We start from the raw sequence: 17,680 nt of genomic DNA, 5'->3' as shown, positions 1-17,680 counted from the left end.
GTTGTCAATGTTTGCTCCAGAGATTAATGTGTTACTGAGGGAGGTCCAAGGCCAAAACAATTAAAGAAAGCCTGAACTGCCTTTTTTATGTGCAATGTTAAATCAACCCTGAATATAAAGAAAGCAAACATATGCATAAAAAACTAACAACACATTTTGAAACAAAACAACATGAAATGGAGGTTGGGAGCAGTTTCTGCTACCCTTCATGCTAAGTGCTGACAATACAGTGGTTTCTACCTACAAATGTTCTTGAAATTATTTGTCATTCACAAGGGAAAGAGTATTCCAAGAATTACCAGACATTCCAGGATCACTGTTTGTGACAGAACTTATATGGTTCCATGGTGTAATGGTCAGCACTCTGGACTCTGAATCCAGTAATCCGAGTTCAAGTCTCGGTGGAACCTGTTTTTATTCTCAAAAGTCTCTTGACATCAACAAAAGGTCCATCATATTGAAACTTAAGTGGCGTCTGTGATCAAAAATACCAAAACTGAACAACTGAACAACTGTTGTCAATGTTTGCTCCCGAGATAAATGTGTTACTGAGGGAAGTCCAAGGCCAAAGCAATTAAAGAAAGCCTGAACTACCTTTTTTATGTGCAATGTTAAATCAACCCTGAATATAAAGAAAGCAAACACAAACATATGCATAAAAAACTAACAACACATTTTGAAACAAAACAACATGAAATGGAGGTTGGGAGCAGTTTCTGCTACCCTTCATGCTAAGTGCTGACAATACAGTGGTTTCTACCTACAAAAGTTCTTGAAATTATTTGTCATTCACAAGGAAAATAGTATTCCAAGAATTACCACACATTACAGGATCACTGTTTGTGTCTGACAGTATGTGGTTCCATGGTGTAATGGTCAGCACTCTGGGCTTTGAATCCAGTGATCCGAGTTCAAGTCTCGGTGGAACCTGTTTATTCTTAAAAGTCTCTTGACATCAACAAAAGTTCTATTGGAAAAATGCAAACATTTATTCACAAAACGAAACTTCAGTGACGTCCGTGATTAAAAAATTCCAGGACCACTGTTTGTGACAGAAAGCGTATGGGTCCATGGTGTAATGGTTAGCACTCCGGACTCTGAATCCAGTGATCCTGTTTATTCTCAGAAGTCTCTTGACATCAACAAAAGGTCCATCATATTGAAACTTAAGTGGCGTCTGTGATCAAAAATACCAAAACTGAACAACTGTTGTCAATGTTTGCTCCAGAGATTAATGTGTTACTGAGGGAGGTCCAAGGCCAAAACAATTAAAGAAAGCCTGAACTGCCTTTTTTATGTGCAATGTTAAATCAACCCTGAATATAAAGAAAGCAAACATATGCATAAAAAACTAACAACACATTTTGAAACAAAACAACATGAAATGGAGGTTGGGAGCAGTTTCTGCTACCCTTCATGCTAAGTGCTGACAATACAGTGGTTTCTACCTACAAATGTTCTTGAAATTATTTGTCATTCACAAGGGAAAGAGTATTCCAAGAATTACCAGACATTCCAGGATCACTGTTTGTGACAGAACTTATATGGTTCCATGGTGTAATGGTCAGCACTCTGGACCCTGAATCCAGTAATCCGAGTTCGAGTCTCGGTGGAACCTGTTTTTATTCTCAAAAGTCTCTTGACATCAACAAAAGTTCTATTGGAAAAATGCAAACATTTATTCACAAAACGAAACTTCAGTGACGTCCGTGATTAAAAAATTCCAGGACCACTGTTTGTGACAGAAAGCGTATGGGTCCATGGTGTAATGGTTAGCACTCCGGACTCTGAATCCAGTGATCCTGTTTATTCTCAGAAGTCTCTTGACATCAACAAAAGGTCCATCATATTGAAACTTAAGTGGCGTCTGTGATCAAAAATACCAAAACTGAACAAATGTTGTCAATGTTTGCTCCAGAGATAAATGTGTTATTGAGGGAGGTCCAAGGCCAAAACAATTAAAGAAAGCCTGAACTACCTTTTTTATGTGCAATGTTGAATCAACCCTGAATATAAAGAAAGCAAACACAAACATATGCATAAAAAACTAACAACACATTTTGAAACAAAACAACATGAAATGGAGGTTGGGAGCAGTTTCTGCTACCCTTCATGCTAAGTGCTGACAATACAGTGGTTTCTACCTACAAAAGTTCTTGAAATTATTTGTCATTCACAAGGGAAATAGTATTCCAAGAATTACCAGACATTCCAGGATCACTGTTTGTGACGGAACTTATATGGTTCCATGGTGTAATGGTCAGCACTCTGGACCCTGAATCCAGTAATCCGAGTTCGAGTCTCGGTGGAACCTGTTTTTATTCTCAAAAGTCTCTTGACATCAACAAAAGGTCCATCATATTGAAACTTAAGTGGCGTCTGTGATCAAAAATACCAAAACTGAACAACTGTTGTCAATGTTTGCTCCAAAGATAAATGTGTTATTGAGGGAGGTCCAAGGCCAAAACAATTAAAGAAAGCCTGAACTGCCTTTTTTATGTGCAATGTTAAATCAACCCTGAATATAAAGAAAGCAAACATATGCATAAAAAACTAACAACACATTTTGAAACAAAACAACATGAAATGGAGGTTGGGAGCAGTTTCTGCTACCCTTCATGCTAAGTGCTGACAATACAGTGGTTTCTACCTACAAAAGTTCTTGAAATTATTTGTCATTCACAAGGGAAATAGTATTCCAAGAATTACCACACATTCCAGGATCACTGTTTGTGACAGAACTTATATGGTTCCATGGTGTAATGGTCAGCACTCTGGACTCTGAATCCAGTAATCCGAGTTCAAGTCTCGGTGGAACCTGTTTTTATTCTCAAAAGTCTCTTGACATCAACAAAAGGTCCATCATGTTGAAACTTAAGTGGCGTCTGTGATCAAAAATACCAAAACTGAACAACTGAACAACTGTTGTCAATGTTTGCTCCCGAGATAAATGTGTTACTGAGGGAAGTCCAAGGCCAAAGCAATTAAAGAAAGCCTGAACTACCTTTTTTATGTGCAATGTTAAATCAACCCTGAATATAAAGAAAGCAAACACAAACATATGCATAAAAAACTAACAACACATTTTGAAACAAAACAACATGAAATGGAGGTTGGGAGCAGTTTCTGCTACCCTTCATGCTAAGTGCTGACAATACAGTGGTTTCTACCTACAAACGTTCTTGAAATTATTTGTCATTCACAAGGAAAATAGTATTCCAAGAATTACCACACATTACAGGATCACTGTTTGTGTCTGACAGTATATGGTTCCATGGTGTAATGGTCAGCACTCTGGGCTTTGAATCCAGTGATCCGAGTTCAAGTCTCGGTGGAACCTGTTTATTCTTAAAAGTCTCTTGACATCAACAAAAGTTCTATTGGAAAAATGCAAACATTTATTCACAAAACGAAACTTCAGTGACGTCCGTGATTAAAAAATTCCAGGACCACTGTTTGTGACAGAAAGCGTATGGGTCCATGGTGTAATGGTTAGCACTCCGGACTCTGAATCCAGTGATCCTGTTTATTCTCAGAAGTCTCTTGACATCAACAAAAGGTCCATCATATTGAAACTTAAGTGGCGTCTGTGATCAAAAATACCAAAACTGAACAAATGTTGTCAATGTTTGCTCCAGAGATAAATGTGTTATTGAGGGAGGTCCAAGGCCAAAACAATTAAAGAAAGCCTGAACTACCTTTTTTATGTGCAATGTTGAATCAACCCTGAATATAAAGAAAGCAAACACAAACATATGCATAAAAAACTAACAACACATTTTGAAACAAAACAACATGAAATGGAGGTTGGGAGCAGTTTCTGCTACCCTTCATGCTAAGTGCTGACAATACAGTGGTTTCTACCTACAAAAGTTCTTGAAATTATTTGTCATTCACAAGGGAAATAGTATTCCAAGAATTACCAGACATTCCAGGATCACTGTTTGTGACAGAACTTATATGGTTCCATGGTGTAATGGTCAGCACTCTGGACCCTGAATCCAGTAATCCGAGTTCGAGTCTCGGTGGAACCTGTTTTTATTCTCAAAAGTCTCTTGACATCAACAAAAGGTCCATCATATTGAAACTTAAGTGGCGTCTGTGATCAAAAATACCAAAACTGAACAACTGTTGTCAATGTTTGCTCCAAAGATAAATGTGTTATTGAGGGAGGTCCAAGGCCAAAACAATTAAAGAAAGCCTGAACTGCCTTTTTTATGTGCAATGTTAAATCAACCCTGAATATAAAGAAAGCAAACACAAACATATGCATAAAAAACTAACAACACATTTTGAAACAAAACAACATGAAATGGAGGTTGGGAGCAGTTTCTGCTACCCTTCATGCTAAGTGCTGACAATACAGTGGTTTCTACCTACAAAAGTTCTTGAAATTATTTGTCATTCACAAGGGAAATAGTATTCCAAGAATTACCACACATTCCAGGATCACTGTTTGTGACAGAACTTATATGGTTCCATGGTGTAATGGTCAGCACTCTGGACTCTGAATCCAGTAATCCGAGTTCAAGTCTCGGTGGAACCTGTTTTTATTCTCAAAAGTCTCTTGACATCAACAAAAGGTCCATCATATTGAAACTTAAGTGGCGTCTGTGATCAAAAATACCAAAACTGAACAAATGTTGTCAATGTTTGCTCCAGAGATAAATGTGTTATTGAGGGAGGTCCAAGGCCAAAACAATTAAAGAAAGCCTGAACTACCTTTTTTATGTGCAATGTTGAATCAACCCTGAATATAAAGAAAGCAAACACAAACATATGCATAAAAAACTAACAACACATTTTGAAACAAAACAACATGAAATGGAGGTTGGGAGCAGTTTCTGCTACCCTTCATGCTAAGTGCTGACAATACAGTGGTTTCTACCTACAAAAGTTCTTGAAATTATTTGTCATTCACAAGGGAAATAGTATTCCAAGAATTACCAGACATTCCAGGATCACTGTTTGTGACAGAACTTATATGGTTCCATGGTGTAATGGTCAGCACTCTGGACCCTGAATCCAGTAATCCGAGTTCAAGTCTCAGTGGAACCTGTTTTTATTCTCAAAAGTCTCTTGACATCAACAAAAGGTCCATCATATTGAAACTTAAGTGGCGTCTGTGATCAAAAATACCAAAACTGAACAACTGTTGTCAATGTTTGCTCCAAAGATAAATGTGTTATTGAGGGAGGTCCAAGGCCAAAACAATTAAAGAAAGCCTGAACTGCCTTTTTTATGTGCAATGTTAAATCAACCCTGAATATAAAGAAAGCAAACACAAACATATGCATAAAAAACTAACAACACATTTTGAAACAAAACAACATGAAATGGAGGTTGGGAGCAGTTTCTGCTACCCTTCATGCTAAGTGCTGACAATACAGTGGTTTCTACCTACAAAAGTTCTTGAAATTATTTGTCATTCACAAGGGAAATAGTATTCCAAGAATTACCACACATTCCAGGATCACTGTTTGTGACAGAACTTATATGGTTCCATGGTGTAATGGTCAGCACTCTGGACTCTGAATCCAGTAATCCGAGTTCAAGTCTCGGTGGAACCTGTTTTTATTCTCAAAAGTCTCTTGACATCAACAAAAGGTCCATCATATTGAAACTTAAGTGGCGTCTGTGATCAAAAATACCAAAACTGAACAACTGAACAACTGTTGTCAATGTTTGCTCCCGAGATAAATGTGTTACTGAGGGAAGTCCAAGGCCAAAGCAATTAAAGAAAGCCTGAACTACCTTTTTTATGTGCAATGTTAAATCAACCCTGAATATAAAGAAAGCAAACACAAACATATGCATAAAAAACTAACAACACATTTTGAAACAAAACAACATGAAATGGAGGTTGGGAGCAGTTTCTGCTACCCTTCATGCTAAGTGCTGACAATACAGTGGTTTCTACCTACAAAAGTTCTTGAAATTATTTGTCATTCACAAGGAAAATAGTATTCCAAGAATTACCACACATTCCAGGATCACTGTTTGTGACAGAACTTATATGGTTCCATGGTGTAATGGTCAGCACTCTGGGCTTTGAATCCAGTGATCCGAGTTCAAGTCTCGGTGGAACCTGTTTATTCTTAAAAGTCTCTTGACATCAACAAAAGTTCTATTGGAAAAATGCAAACATTTATTCACAAAACGAAACTTCAGTGACGTCCGTGATTAAAAAATTCCAGGACCACTGTTTGTGACAGAAAGCGTATGGGTCCATGGTGTAATGGTTAGCACTCCGGACTCTGAATCCAGTGATCCTGTTTATTCTCAGAAGTCTCTTGACATCAACAAAAGGTCCATCATATTGAAACTTAAGTGGCGTCTGTGATCAAAAATACCAAAACTGAACAAATGTTGTCAATGTTTGCTCCAGAGATAAATGTGTTATTGAGGGAGGTCCAAGGCCAAAACAATTAAAGAAAGCCTGAACTACCTTTTTTATGTGCAATGTTGAATCAACCCTGAATATAAAGAAAGCAAACACAAACATATGCATAAAAAACTAACAACACATTTTGAAACAAAACAACATGAAATGGAGGTTGGGAGCAGTTTCTGCTACCCTTCATGCTAAGTGCTGACAATACAGTGGTTTCTACCTACAAAAGTTCTTGAAATTATTTGTCATTCACAAGGGAAATAGTATTCCAAGAATTACCAGACATTCCAGGATCACTGTTTGTGACAGAACTTATATGGTTCCATGGTGTAATGGTCAGCACTCTGGACCCTGAATCCAGTAATCCGAGTTCAAGTCTCGGTGGAACCTGTTTTTATTCTCAAAAGTCTCTTGACATCAACAAAAGGTCCATCATATTGAAACTTAAGTGGCGTCTGTGATCAAAAATACCAAAACTGAACAACTGTTGTCAATGTTTGCTCCAAAGATAAATGTGTTATTGAGGGAGGTCCAAGGCCAAAACAATTAAAGAAAGCCTGAACTGCCTTTTTTATGTGCAATGTTAAATCAACCCTGAATATAAAGAAAGCAAACACAAACATATGCATAAAAAACTAACAACACATTTTGAAACAAAACAACATGAAATGGAGGTTGGGAGCAGTTTCTGCTACCCTTCATGCTAAGTGCTGACAATACAGTGGTTTCTACCTACAAAAGTTCTTGAAATTATTTGTCATTCACAAGGGAAATAGTATTCCAAGAATTACCACACATTCCAGGATCACTGTTTGTGACAGAACTTATATGGTTCCATGGTGTAATGGTCAGCACTCTGGACTCTGAATCCAGTAATCCGAGTTCAAGTCTCGGTGGAACCTGTTTTTATTCTCAAAAGTCTCTTGACATCAACAAAAGGTCCATCATATTGAAACTTAAGTGGCGTCTGTGATCAAAAATACCAAAACTGAACAACTGAACAACTGTTGTCAATGTTTGCTCCCGAGATAAATGTGTTACTGAGGGAAGTCCAAGGCCAAAGCAATTAAAGAAAGCCTGAACTACCTTTTTTATGTGCAATGTTAAATCAACCCTGAATATAAAGAAAGCAAACACAAACATATGCATAAAAAACTAACAACACATTTTGAAACAAAACAACATGAAATGGAGGTTGGGAGCAGTTTCTGCTACCCTTCATGCTAAGTGCTGACAATACAGTGGTTTCTACCTACAAAAGTTCTTGAAATTATTTGTCATTCACAAGGAAAATAGTATTCCAAGAATTACCACACATTACAGGATCACTGTTTGTGTCTGACAGTATATGGTTCCATGGTGTAATGGTCAGCACTCTGGGCTTTGAATCCAGTGATCCGAGTTCAAGTCTCGGTGGAACCTGTTTATTCTTAAAAGTCTCTTGACATCAACAAAAGTTCTATTGGAAAAATGCAAACATTTATTCACAAAACGAAACTTCAGTGACGTCCGTGATTAAAAAATTCCAGGACCACTGTTTGTGACAGAAAGCGTATGGGTGCATGGTGTAATGGTTAGCACTCCGGACTCTGAATCCAGTGATCCTGTTTATTCTCAGAAGTCTCTTGACATCAACAAAAGGTCCATCATATTGAAACTTAAGTGGCGTCTGTGATCAAAAATACCAAAACTGAACAAATGTTGTCAATGTTTGCTCCAGAGATAAATGTGTTATTGAGGGAGGTCCAAGGCCAAAACAATTAAAGAAAGCCTGAACTACCTTTTTTATGTGCAATGTTGAATCAACCCTGAATATAAAGAAAGCAAACACAAACATATGCATAAAAAACTAACAACACATTTTGAAACAAAACAACATGAAATGGAGGTTGGGAGCAGTTTCTGCTACCCTTCATGCTAAGTGCTGACAATACAGTGGTTTCTACCTACAAAAGTTCTTGAAATTATTTGTCATTCACAAGGGAAATAGTATTCCAAGAATTACCACACATTCCAGGATCACTGTTTGTGACAGAACTTATATGGTTCCATGGTGTAATGGTCAGCACTCTGGACTCTGAATCCAGTAATCCGAGTTCAAGTCTCGGTGGAACCTGTTTTTATTCTCAAAAGTCTCTTGACATCAACAAAAGGTCCATCATATTGAAACTTAAGTGGCGTCTGTGATCAAAAATACCAAAACTGAACAACTGAACAACTGTTGTCAATGTTTGCTCCCGAGATAAATGTGTTACTGAGGGAAGTCCAAGGCCAAAGCAATTAAAGAAAGCCTGAACTACCTTTTTTATGTGCAATGTTAAATCAACCCTGAATATAAAGAAAGCAAACACAAACATATGCATAAAAAACTAACAACACATTTTGAAACAAAACAACATGAAATGGAGGTTGGGAGCAGTTTCTGCTACCCTTCATGCTAAGTGCTGACAATACAGTGGTTTCTACCTACAAAAGTTCTTGAAATTATTTGTCATTCACAAGGAAAATAGTATTCCAAGAATTACCACACATTCCAGGATCACTGTTTGTGACAGAACTTATATGGTTCCATGGTGTAGTGGTCAGCACTCTGGACCCTGAATCCGGTAATCCGAGTTCGAGTCTCGGTGGAACCTGTTTTTATTCTCAAAAGTCTCTTGACATCAACAAAAGGTCCATCATATTGAAACTTAAGTGGCGTCTGTGGTCAAAAATACCAAAACTGAACAACTGTTGTCAATGTTTGCTCCAGAGATTAATGTGTTACTGAGGGAGGTCCAAGGCCAAAACAATTAAAGAAAGCCTGAACTGCCTTTTTTATGTGCAATGTTAAATCAACCCTGAATATAAAGAAAGCAAACATATGCATAAAAAACTAACAACACATTTTGAAACAAAACAACATGAAATGGAGGTTGGGAGCAGTTTCTGCTACCCTTCATGCTAAGTGCTGACAATACAGTGGTTTCTACCTACAAAAGTTCTTGAAATTATTTGTCATTCACAAGGGAAATAGTATTCCAAGAATTACCACACATTCCAGGATCACTGTTTGTGACAGAACTTATATGGTTCCATGGTGTAATGGTCAGCACTCTGGACTCTGAATCCAGTAATCCGAGTTCAAGTCTCGGTGGAACCTGTTTTTATTCTCAAAAGTCTCTTGACATCAACAAAAGGTCCATCATATTGAAACTTAAGTGGCGTCTGTGATCAAAAATACCAAAACTGAACAACTGAACAACTGTTGTCAATGTTTGCTCCCGAGATAAATGTGTTACTGAGGGAAGTCCAAGGCCAAAGCAATTAAAGAAAGCCTGAACTACCTTTTTTATGTGCAATGTTAAATCAACCCTGAATATAAAGAAAGCAAACACAAACATATGCATAAAAAACTAACAACACATTTTGAAACAAAACAACATGAAATGGAGGTTGGGAGCAGTTTCTGCTACCCTTCATGCTAAGTGCTGACAATACAGTGGTTTCTACCTACAAAAGTTCTTGAAATTATTTGTCATTCACAAGGAAAATAGTATTCCAAGAATTACCACACATTACAGGATCACTGTTTGTGTCTGACAGTATGTGGTTCCATGGTGTAATGGTCAGCACTCTGGGCTTTGAATCCAGTGATCCGAGTTCAAGTCTCGGTGGAACCTGTTTATTCTTAAAAGTCTCTTGACATCAACAAAAGTTCTATTGGAAAAATGCAAACATTTATTCACAAAACGAAACTTCAGTGACGTCCGTGATTAAAAAATTCCAGGACCACTGTTTGTGACAGAAAGCGTATGGGTCCATGGTGTAATGGTTAGCACTCCGGACTCTGAATCCAGTGATCCTGTTTATTCTCAGAAGTCTCTTGACATCAACAAAAGGTCCATCATATTGAAACTTAAGTGGCGTCTGTGATCAAAAATACCAAAACTGAACAACTGTTGTCAATGTTTGCTCCAGAGATTAATGTGTTACTGAGGGAGGTCCAAGGCCAAAACAATTAAAGAAAGCCTGAACTGCCTTTTTTATGTGCAATGTTAAATCAACCCTGAATATAAAGAAAGCAAACATATGCATAAAAAACTAACAACACATTTTGAAACAAAACAACATGAAATGGAGGTTGGGAGCAGTTTCTGCTACCCTTCATGCTAAGTGCTGACAATACAGTGGTTTCTACCTACAAATGTTCTTGAAATTATTTGTCATTCACAAGGGAAAGAGTATTCCAAGAATTACCAGACATTCCAGGATCACTGTTTGTGACAGAACTTATATGGTTCCATGGTGTAATGGTCAGCACTCTGGACCCTGAATCCAGTAATCTGAGTTCGAGTCTCGGTGGAACCTGTTTTTATTCTCAAAAGTCTCTTGACATCAACAAAAGTTCTATTGGAAAAATGCAAACATTTATTCACAAAACGAAACTTCAGTGACGTCCGTGATTAAAAAATTCCAGGACCACTGTTTGTGACAGAAAGCGTATGGGTCCATGGTGTAATGGTTAGCACTCCGGACTCTGAATCCAGTGATCCTGTTTATTCTCAGAAGTCTCTTGACATCAACAAAAGGTCCATCATATTGAAACTTAAGTGGCGTCTGTGATCAAAAATACCAAAACTGAACAAATGTTGTCAATGTTTGCTCCAGAGATAAATGTGTTATTGAGGGAGGTCCAAGGCCAAAACAATTAAAGAAAGCCTGAACTACCTTTTTTATGTGCAATGTTGAATCAACCCTGAATATAAAGAAAGCAAACACAAACATATGCATAAAAAACTAACAACACATTTTGAAACAAAACAACATGAAATGGAGGTTGGGAGCAGTTTCTGCTACCCTTCATGCTAAGTGCTGACAATACAGTGGTTTCTACCTACAAAAGTTCTTGAAATTATTTGTCATTCACAAGGGAAATAGTATTCCAAGAATTACCAGACATTCCAGGATCACTGTTTGTGACAGAACTTATATGGTTCCATGGTGTAATGGTCAGCACTCTGGACCCTGAATCCAGTAATCCGAGTTCGAGTCTCGGTGGAACCTGTTTTTATTCTCAAAAGTCTCTTGACATCAACAAAAGGTCCATCATATTGAAACTTAAGTGGCGTCTGTGATCAAAAATACCAAAACTGAACAACTGTTGTCAATGTTTGCTCCAAAGATAAATGTGTTATTGAGGGAGGTCCAAGGCCAAAACAATTAAAGAAAGCCTGAACTGCCTTTTTTATGTGCAATGTTAAATCAACCCTGAATATAAAGAAAGCAAACACAAACATATGCATAAAAAACTAACAACACATTTTGAAACAAAACAACATGAAATGGAGGTTGGGAGCAGTTTCTGCTACCCTTCATGCTAAGTGCTGACAATACAGTGGTTTCTACCTACAAAAGTTCTTGAAATTATTTGTCATTCACAAGGGAAATAGTATTCCAATAATTACCACACATTCCAGGATCACTGTTTGTGACAGAACTTATATGGTTCCATGGTGTAATGGTCAGCACTCTGGACTCTGAATCCAGTAATCCGAGTTCAAGTCTCGGTGGAACCTGTTTTTATTCTCAAAAGTCTCTTGACATCAACAAAAGGTCCATCATATTGAAACTTAAGTGGCGTCTGTGATCAAAAATACCAAAACTGAACAACTGAACAACTGTTGTCAATGTTTGCTCCCGAGATAAATGTGTTACTGAGGGAAGTCCAAGGCCAAAGCAATTAAAGAAAGCCTGAACTACCTTTTTTATGTGCAATGTTAAATCAACCCTGAATATAAAGAAAGCAAACACAAACATATGCATAAAAAACTAACAACACATTTTGAAACAAAACAACATGAAATGGAGGTTGGGAGCAGTTTCTGCTACCCTTCATGCTAAGTGCTGACAATACAGTGGTTTCTACCTACAAAAGTTCTTGAAATTATTTGTCATTCACAAGGAAAATAGTATTCCAAGAATTACCACACATTACAGGATCACTGTTTGTGTCTGACAGTATATGGTTCCATGGTGTAATGGTCAGCACTCTGGGCTTTGAATCCAGTGATCCGAGTTCAAGTCTCGGTGGAACCTGTTTATTCTTAAAAGTCTCTTGACATCAACAAAAGTTCTATTGGAAAAATGCAAACATTTATTCACAAAACGAAACTTCAGTGACGTCCGTGATTAAAAAATTCCAGGACCACTGTTTGTGACAGAAAGCGTATGGGTCCATGGTGTAATGGTTAGCACTCCGGACTCTGAATCCAGTGATCCTGTTTATTCTCAGAAGTCTCTTGACATCAACAAAAGGTCCATCATATTGAAACTTAAGTGGCGTCTGTGATCAAAAATACCAAAACTGAACAAATGTTGTCAATGTTTGCTCCAGAGATAAATGTGTTATTGAGGGAGGTCCAAGGCCAAAACAATTAAAGAAAGCCTGAACTACCTTTTTTATGTGCAATGTTGAATCAACCCTGAATATAAAGAAAGCAAACACAAACATATGCATAAAAAACTAACAACACATTTTGAAACAAAACAACATGAAATGGAGGTTGGGAGCAGTTTCTGCTACCCTTCATGCTAAGTGCTGACAATACAGTGGTTTCTACCTACAAAAGTTCTTGAAATTATTTGTCATTCACAAGGGAAATAGTATTCCAAGAATTACCAGACATTCCAGGATCACTGTTTGTGACAGAACTTATATGGTTCCATGGTGTAATGGTCAGCACTCTGGACCCTGAATCCAGTAATCCGAGTTCGAGTCTCGGTGGAACCTGTTTTTATTCTCAAAAGTCTCTTGACATCAACAAAAGGTCCATCATATTGAAACTTAAGTGGCGTCTGTGATCAAAAATACCAAAACTGAACAACTGTTGTCAATGTTTGCTCCAAAGATAAATGTGTTATTGAGGGAGGTCCAAGGCCAAAACAATTAAAGAAAGCCTGAACTGCCTTTTTTATGTGCAATGTTAAATCAACCCTGAATATAAAGAAAGCAAACACAAACATATGCATAAAAAACTAACAACACATTTTGAAACAAAACAACATGAAATGGAGGTTGGGAGCAGTTTCTGCTACCCTTCATGCTAAGTGCTGACAATACAGTGGTTTCTACCTACAAAAGTTCTTGAAATTATTTGTCATTCACAAGGGAAATAGTATTCCAAGAATTACCACACATTCCAGGATCACTGTTTGTGACAGAACTTATATGGTTCCATGGTGTAATGGTCAGCACTCTGGACTCTGAATCCAGTAATCTGAGTTCAAGTCTCGGTGGAACCTGTTTTTATTCTCAAAAGTCTCTTGACATCAACAAAAGGTCCATCATATTGAAACTTAAGTGGCGTCTGTGATCAAAAATACCAAAACTGAACAACTGAACAACTGTTGTCAATGTTTGCTCCCGAGATAAATGTGTTACTGAGGGAAGTCCAAGGCCAAAGCAATTAAAGAAAGCCTGAACTACCTTTTTTATGTGCAATGTTAAATCAACCCTGAATATAAAGAAAGCAAACACAAACATATGCATAAAAAACTAACAACACATTTTGAAACAAAACAACATGAAATGGAGGTTGGGAGCAGTTTCTGCTACCCTTCATGCTAAGTGCTGACAATACAGTGGTTTCTACCTACAAAAGTTCTTGAAATTATTTGTCATTCACAAGGAAAATAGTATTCCAAGAATTACCACACATTACAGGATCACTGTTTGTGTCTGACAGTATATGGTTCCATGGTGTAATGGTCAGCACTCTGGGCTTTGAATCCAGTGATCCGAGTTCAAGTCTCGGTGGAACCTGTTTATTCTTAAAAGTCTCTTGACATCAACAAAAGTTCTATTGGAAAAATGCAAACATTTATTCACAAAACGAAACTTCAGTGACGTCCGTGATTAAAAAATTCCAGGACCACTGTTTGTGACAGAAAGCGTATGGGTCCATGGTGTAATGGTTAGCACTCCGGACTCTGAATCCAGTGATCCTGTTTATTCTCAGAAGTCTCTTGACATCAACAAAAGGTCCATCATATTGAAACTTAAGTGGCGTCTGTGATCAAAAATACCAAAACTGAACAAATGTTGTCAATGTTTGCTCCAGAGATAAATGTGTTATTGAGGGAGGTCCAAGGCCAAAACAATTAAAGAAAGCCTGAACTACCTTTTTTATGTGCAATGTTGAATCAACCCTGAATATAAAGAAAGCAAACACAAACATATGCATAAAAAACTAACAACACATTTTGAAACAAAACAACATGAAATGGAGGTTGGGAGCAGTTTCTGCTACCCTTCATGCTAAGTGCTGACAATACAGTGGTTTCTACCTACAAAAGTTCTTGAAATTATTTGTCATTCACAAGGGAAATAGTATTCCAAGAATTACCACACATTCCAGGATCACTGTTTGTGACAGAACTTATATGGTTCCATGGTGTAATGGTCAGCACTCTGGACTCTGAATCCAGTAATCTGAGTTCAAGTCTCGGTGGAACCTGTTTTTATTCTCAAAAGTCTCTTGACATCAACAAAAGGTCCATCATATTGAAACTTAAGTGGCGTCTGTGATCAAAAATACCAAAACTGAACAACTGAACAACTGTTGTCAATGTTTGCTCCCGAGATAAATGTGTTACTGAGGGAAGTCCAAGGCCAAAGCAATTAAAGAAAGCCTGAACTACCTTTTTTATGTGCAATGTTAAATCAACCCTGAATATAAAGAAAGCAAACACAAACATATGCATAAAAAACTAACAACACATTTTGAAACAAAACAACATGAAATGGAGGTTGGGAGCAGTTTCTGCTACCCTTCATGCTAAGTGCTGACAATACAGTGGTTTCTACGTACAAAAGTTCTTGAAATTATTTGTCATTCACAAGGAAAATAGTATTCCAAGAATTACCACACATTCCAGGATCACTGTTTGTGACAGAACTTATATGGTTCCATGGTGTAGTGGTCAGCACTCTGGACCCTGAATCCAGTAATCCGAGTTCGAGTCTCGGTGGAACCTGTTTTTATTCTCAAAAGTCTCTTGACATCAACAAAAGGTCCATCATATTGAAACTTAAGTGGCGTCTGTGGTCAAAAATACCAAAACTGAACAACTGTTGTCAATGTTTGCTCCAGAGATTAATGTGTTACTGAGGGAGGTCCAAGGCCAAAACAATTAAAGAAAGCCTGAACTGCCTTTTTTATGTGCAATGTTAAATCAACCCTGAATATAAAGAAAGCAAACATATGCATAAAAAACTAACAACACATTTTGAAACAAAACAACATGAAATGGAGGTTGGGAGCAGTTTCTGCTACCCTTCATGCTAAGTGCTGACAATACAGTGGTTTCTACCTACAAAAGTTCTTGAAATTATTTGTCATTCACAAGGGAAATAGTATTCCAAGAATTACCACACATTCCAGGATCACTGTTTGTGACAGAACTTATATGGTTCCATGGTGTAATGGTCAGCACTCTGGACTCTGAATCCAGTAATCCGAGTTCAAGTCTCGGTGGAACCTGTTTTTATTCTCAAAAGTCTCTTGACATCAACAAAAGGTCCATCATATTGAAACTTAAGTGGCGTCTGTGATCAAAAATACCAAAACTGAACAACTGAACAACTGTTGTCAATGTTTGCTCCCGAGATAAATGTGTTACTGAGGGAAGTCCAAGGCCAAAGCAATTAAAGAAAGCCTGAACTACCTTTTTTATGTGCAATGTTAAATCAACCCTGAATATAAAGAAAGCAAACACAAACATATGCATAAAAAACTAACAACACATTTTGAAACAAAACAACATGAAATGGAGGTTGGGAGCAGTTTCTGCTACCCTTCATGCTAAGTGCTGACAATACAGTGGTTTCTACCTACAAAAGTTCTTGAAATTATTTGTCATTCACAAGGAAAATAGTATTCCAAGAATTACCACACATTACAGGATCACTGTTTGTGTCTGACAGTATATGGTTCCATGGTGTAGTGGTCAGCACTCTGGGCTTTGAATCCAGTGATCCGAGTTCAAGTCTCGGTGGAACCTGTTTATTCTTAAAAGTCTCTTGACATCAACAAAAGTTCTATTGGAAAAATGCAAACATTTATTCACAAAACGAAACTTCAGTGACGTCCGTGATTAAAAAATTCCAGGACCACTGTTTGTGACAGAAAGCGTATGGGTCCATGGTGTAATGGTTAGCACTCCGGACTCTGAATCCAGTGATCCTGTTTATTCTCAGAAGTCTCTTGACATCAACAAAAGGTCCATCATATTGAAACTTAAGTGGCGTCTGTGATCAAAAATACCAAAACTGAACAACTGTTGTCAATGTTTGCTCCAGAGATTAATGTGTTACTGAGGGAGGTCCAAGGCCAAAACAATTAAAGAAAGCCTGAACTGCCTTTTTTATGTGCAATGTTAAATCAACCCTGAATATAAAGAAAGCAAACATATGCATAAAAAACTAACAACACATTTTGAAACAAAACAACATGAAATGGAGGTTGGGAGCAGTTTCTGCTACCCTTCATGCTAAGTGCTGACAATACAGTGGTTTCTACCTACAAAAGTTCTTGAAATTATTTGTCATTCACAAGGGAAATAGTATTCCAAGAATTACCACACATTCCAGGATCACTGTTTGTGACAGAACTTATATGGTTCCATGGTGTAATGGTCAGCACTCTGGACTCTGAATCCAGTAATCCGAGTTCAAGTCTCGGTGGAACCTGTTTTTATTCTCAAAAGTCTCTTGACATCAACAAAAGGTCCATCATGTTGAAACTTAAGTGGCGTCTGTGATCAAAAATACCAAAACTGAACAACTGAACAACTGTTGTCAATGTTTGCTCCCGAGATAAATGTGTTACTGAGGGAAGTCCAAGGCCAAAGCAATTAAAGAAAGCCTGAACTACCTTTTTTATGTGCAATGTTAAATCAACCCTGAATATAAAGAAAGCAAACACAAACATATGCATAAAAAACTAACAACACATTTTGAAACAAAACAACATGAAATGGAGGTTGGGAGCAGTTTCTGCTACCCTTCATGCTAAGTGCTGACAATACAGTGGTTTCTACCTACAAAAGTTCTTGAAATTATTTGTCATTCACAAGGAAAATAGTATTCCAAGAATTACCACACATTACAGGATCACTGTTTGTGTCTGACAGTATATGGTTCCATGGTGTAATGGTCAGCACTCTGGGCTTTGAATCCAGTGATCCGAGTTCAAGTCTCGGTGGAACCTGTTTATTCTTAAAAGTCTCTTGACATCAACAAAA

General features: G+C 37.5%; 8 non-coding genes across 8 annotated transcripts; all 8 read left to right on the top strand.

The window, feature by feature from the left end:
- The first annotated feature begins 7,224 nt into the window (after positions 1-7,224).
- Positions 7,225-7,296, top strand: trnaq-cug (transfer RNA glutamine (anticodon CUG)). Its single transcript has one exon. It is a non-coding gene; the product is annotated as a tRNA-Gln (tRNA).
- A 1,142-nt stretch (positions 7,297-8,438) lies between these two features.
- On the top strand, positions 8,439-8,510 carry trnaq-cug (transfer RNA glutamine (anticodon CUG)). Its single transcript has one exon. It is a non-coding gene; the product is annotated as a tRNA-Gln (tRNA).
- Positions 8,511-9,464: 954 nt separating this feature from the next.
- trnaq-cug (transfer RNA glutamine (anticodon CUG)) lies at positions 9,465-9,536 on the top strand. The gene has a single exon. It is a non-coding gene; the product is annotated as a tRNA-Gln (tRNA).
- A 2,344-nt stretch (positions 9,537-11,880) lies between these two features.
- Positions 11,881-11,952, top strand: trnaq-cug (transfer RNA glutamine (anticodon CUG)). Its single transcript has one exon. It is a non-coding gene; the product is annotated as a tRNA-Gln (tRNA).
- Positions 11,953-15,846: 3,894 nt separating this feature from the next.
- Positions 15,847-15,918, top strand: trnaq-cug (transfer RNA glutamine (anticodon CUG)). Its single transcript has one exon. It is a non-coding gene; the product is annotated as a tRNA-Gln (tRNA).
- A 448-nt stretch (positions 15,919-16,366) lies between these two features.
- On the top strand, positions 16,367-16,438 carry trnaq-uug (transfer RNA glutamine (anticodon UUG)). Its single transcript has one exon. It is a non-coding gene; the product is annotated as a tRNA-Gln (tRNA).
- A 616-nt stretch (positions 16,439-17,054) lies between these two features.
- On the top strand, positions 17,055-17,126 carry trnaq-cug (transfer RNA glutamine (anticodon CUG)). Its single transcript has one exon. It is a non-coding gene; the product is annotated as a tRNA-Gln (tRNA).
- A 448-nt stretch (positions 17,127-17,574) lies between these two features.
- trnaq-uug (transfer RNA glutamine (anticodon UUG)) lies at positions 17,575-17,646 on the top strand. Its single transcript has one exon. It is a non-coding gene; the product is annotated as a tRNA-Gln (tRNA).
- The last annotated feature ends 34 nt before the right edge of the window (positions 17,647-17,680 follow it).

Source organism: Brachionichthys hirsutus, unplaced genomic scaffold, assembly GCF_040956055.1.
Source record: "Brachionichthys hirsutus isolate HB-005 unplaced genomic scaffold, CSIRO-AGI_Bhir_v1 contig_410, whole genome shotgun sequence".
Taxonomy (NCBI): Eukaryota; Metazoa; Chordata; class Actinopteri; order Lophiiformes; family Brachionichthyidae; genus Brachionichthys; species Brachionichthys hirsutus.
Note: the sequence above shows the minus strand (reverse complement) of the source record. Positions and strands in the feature narration are given on the sequence as shown.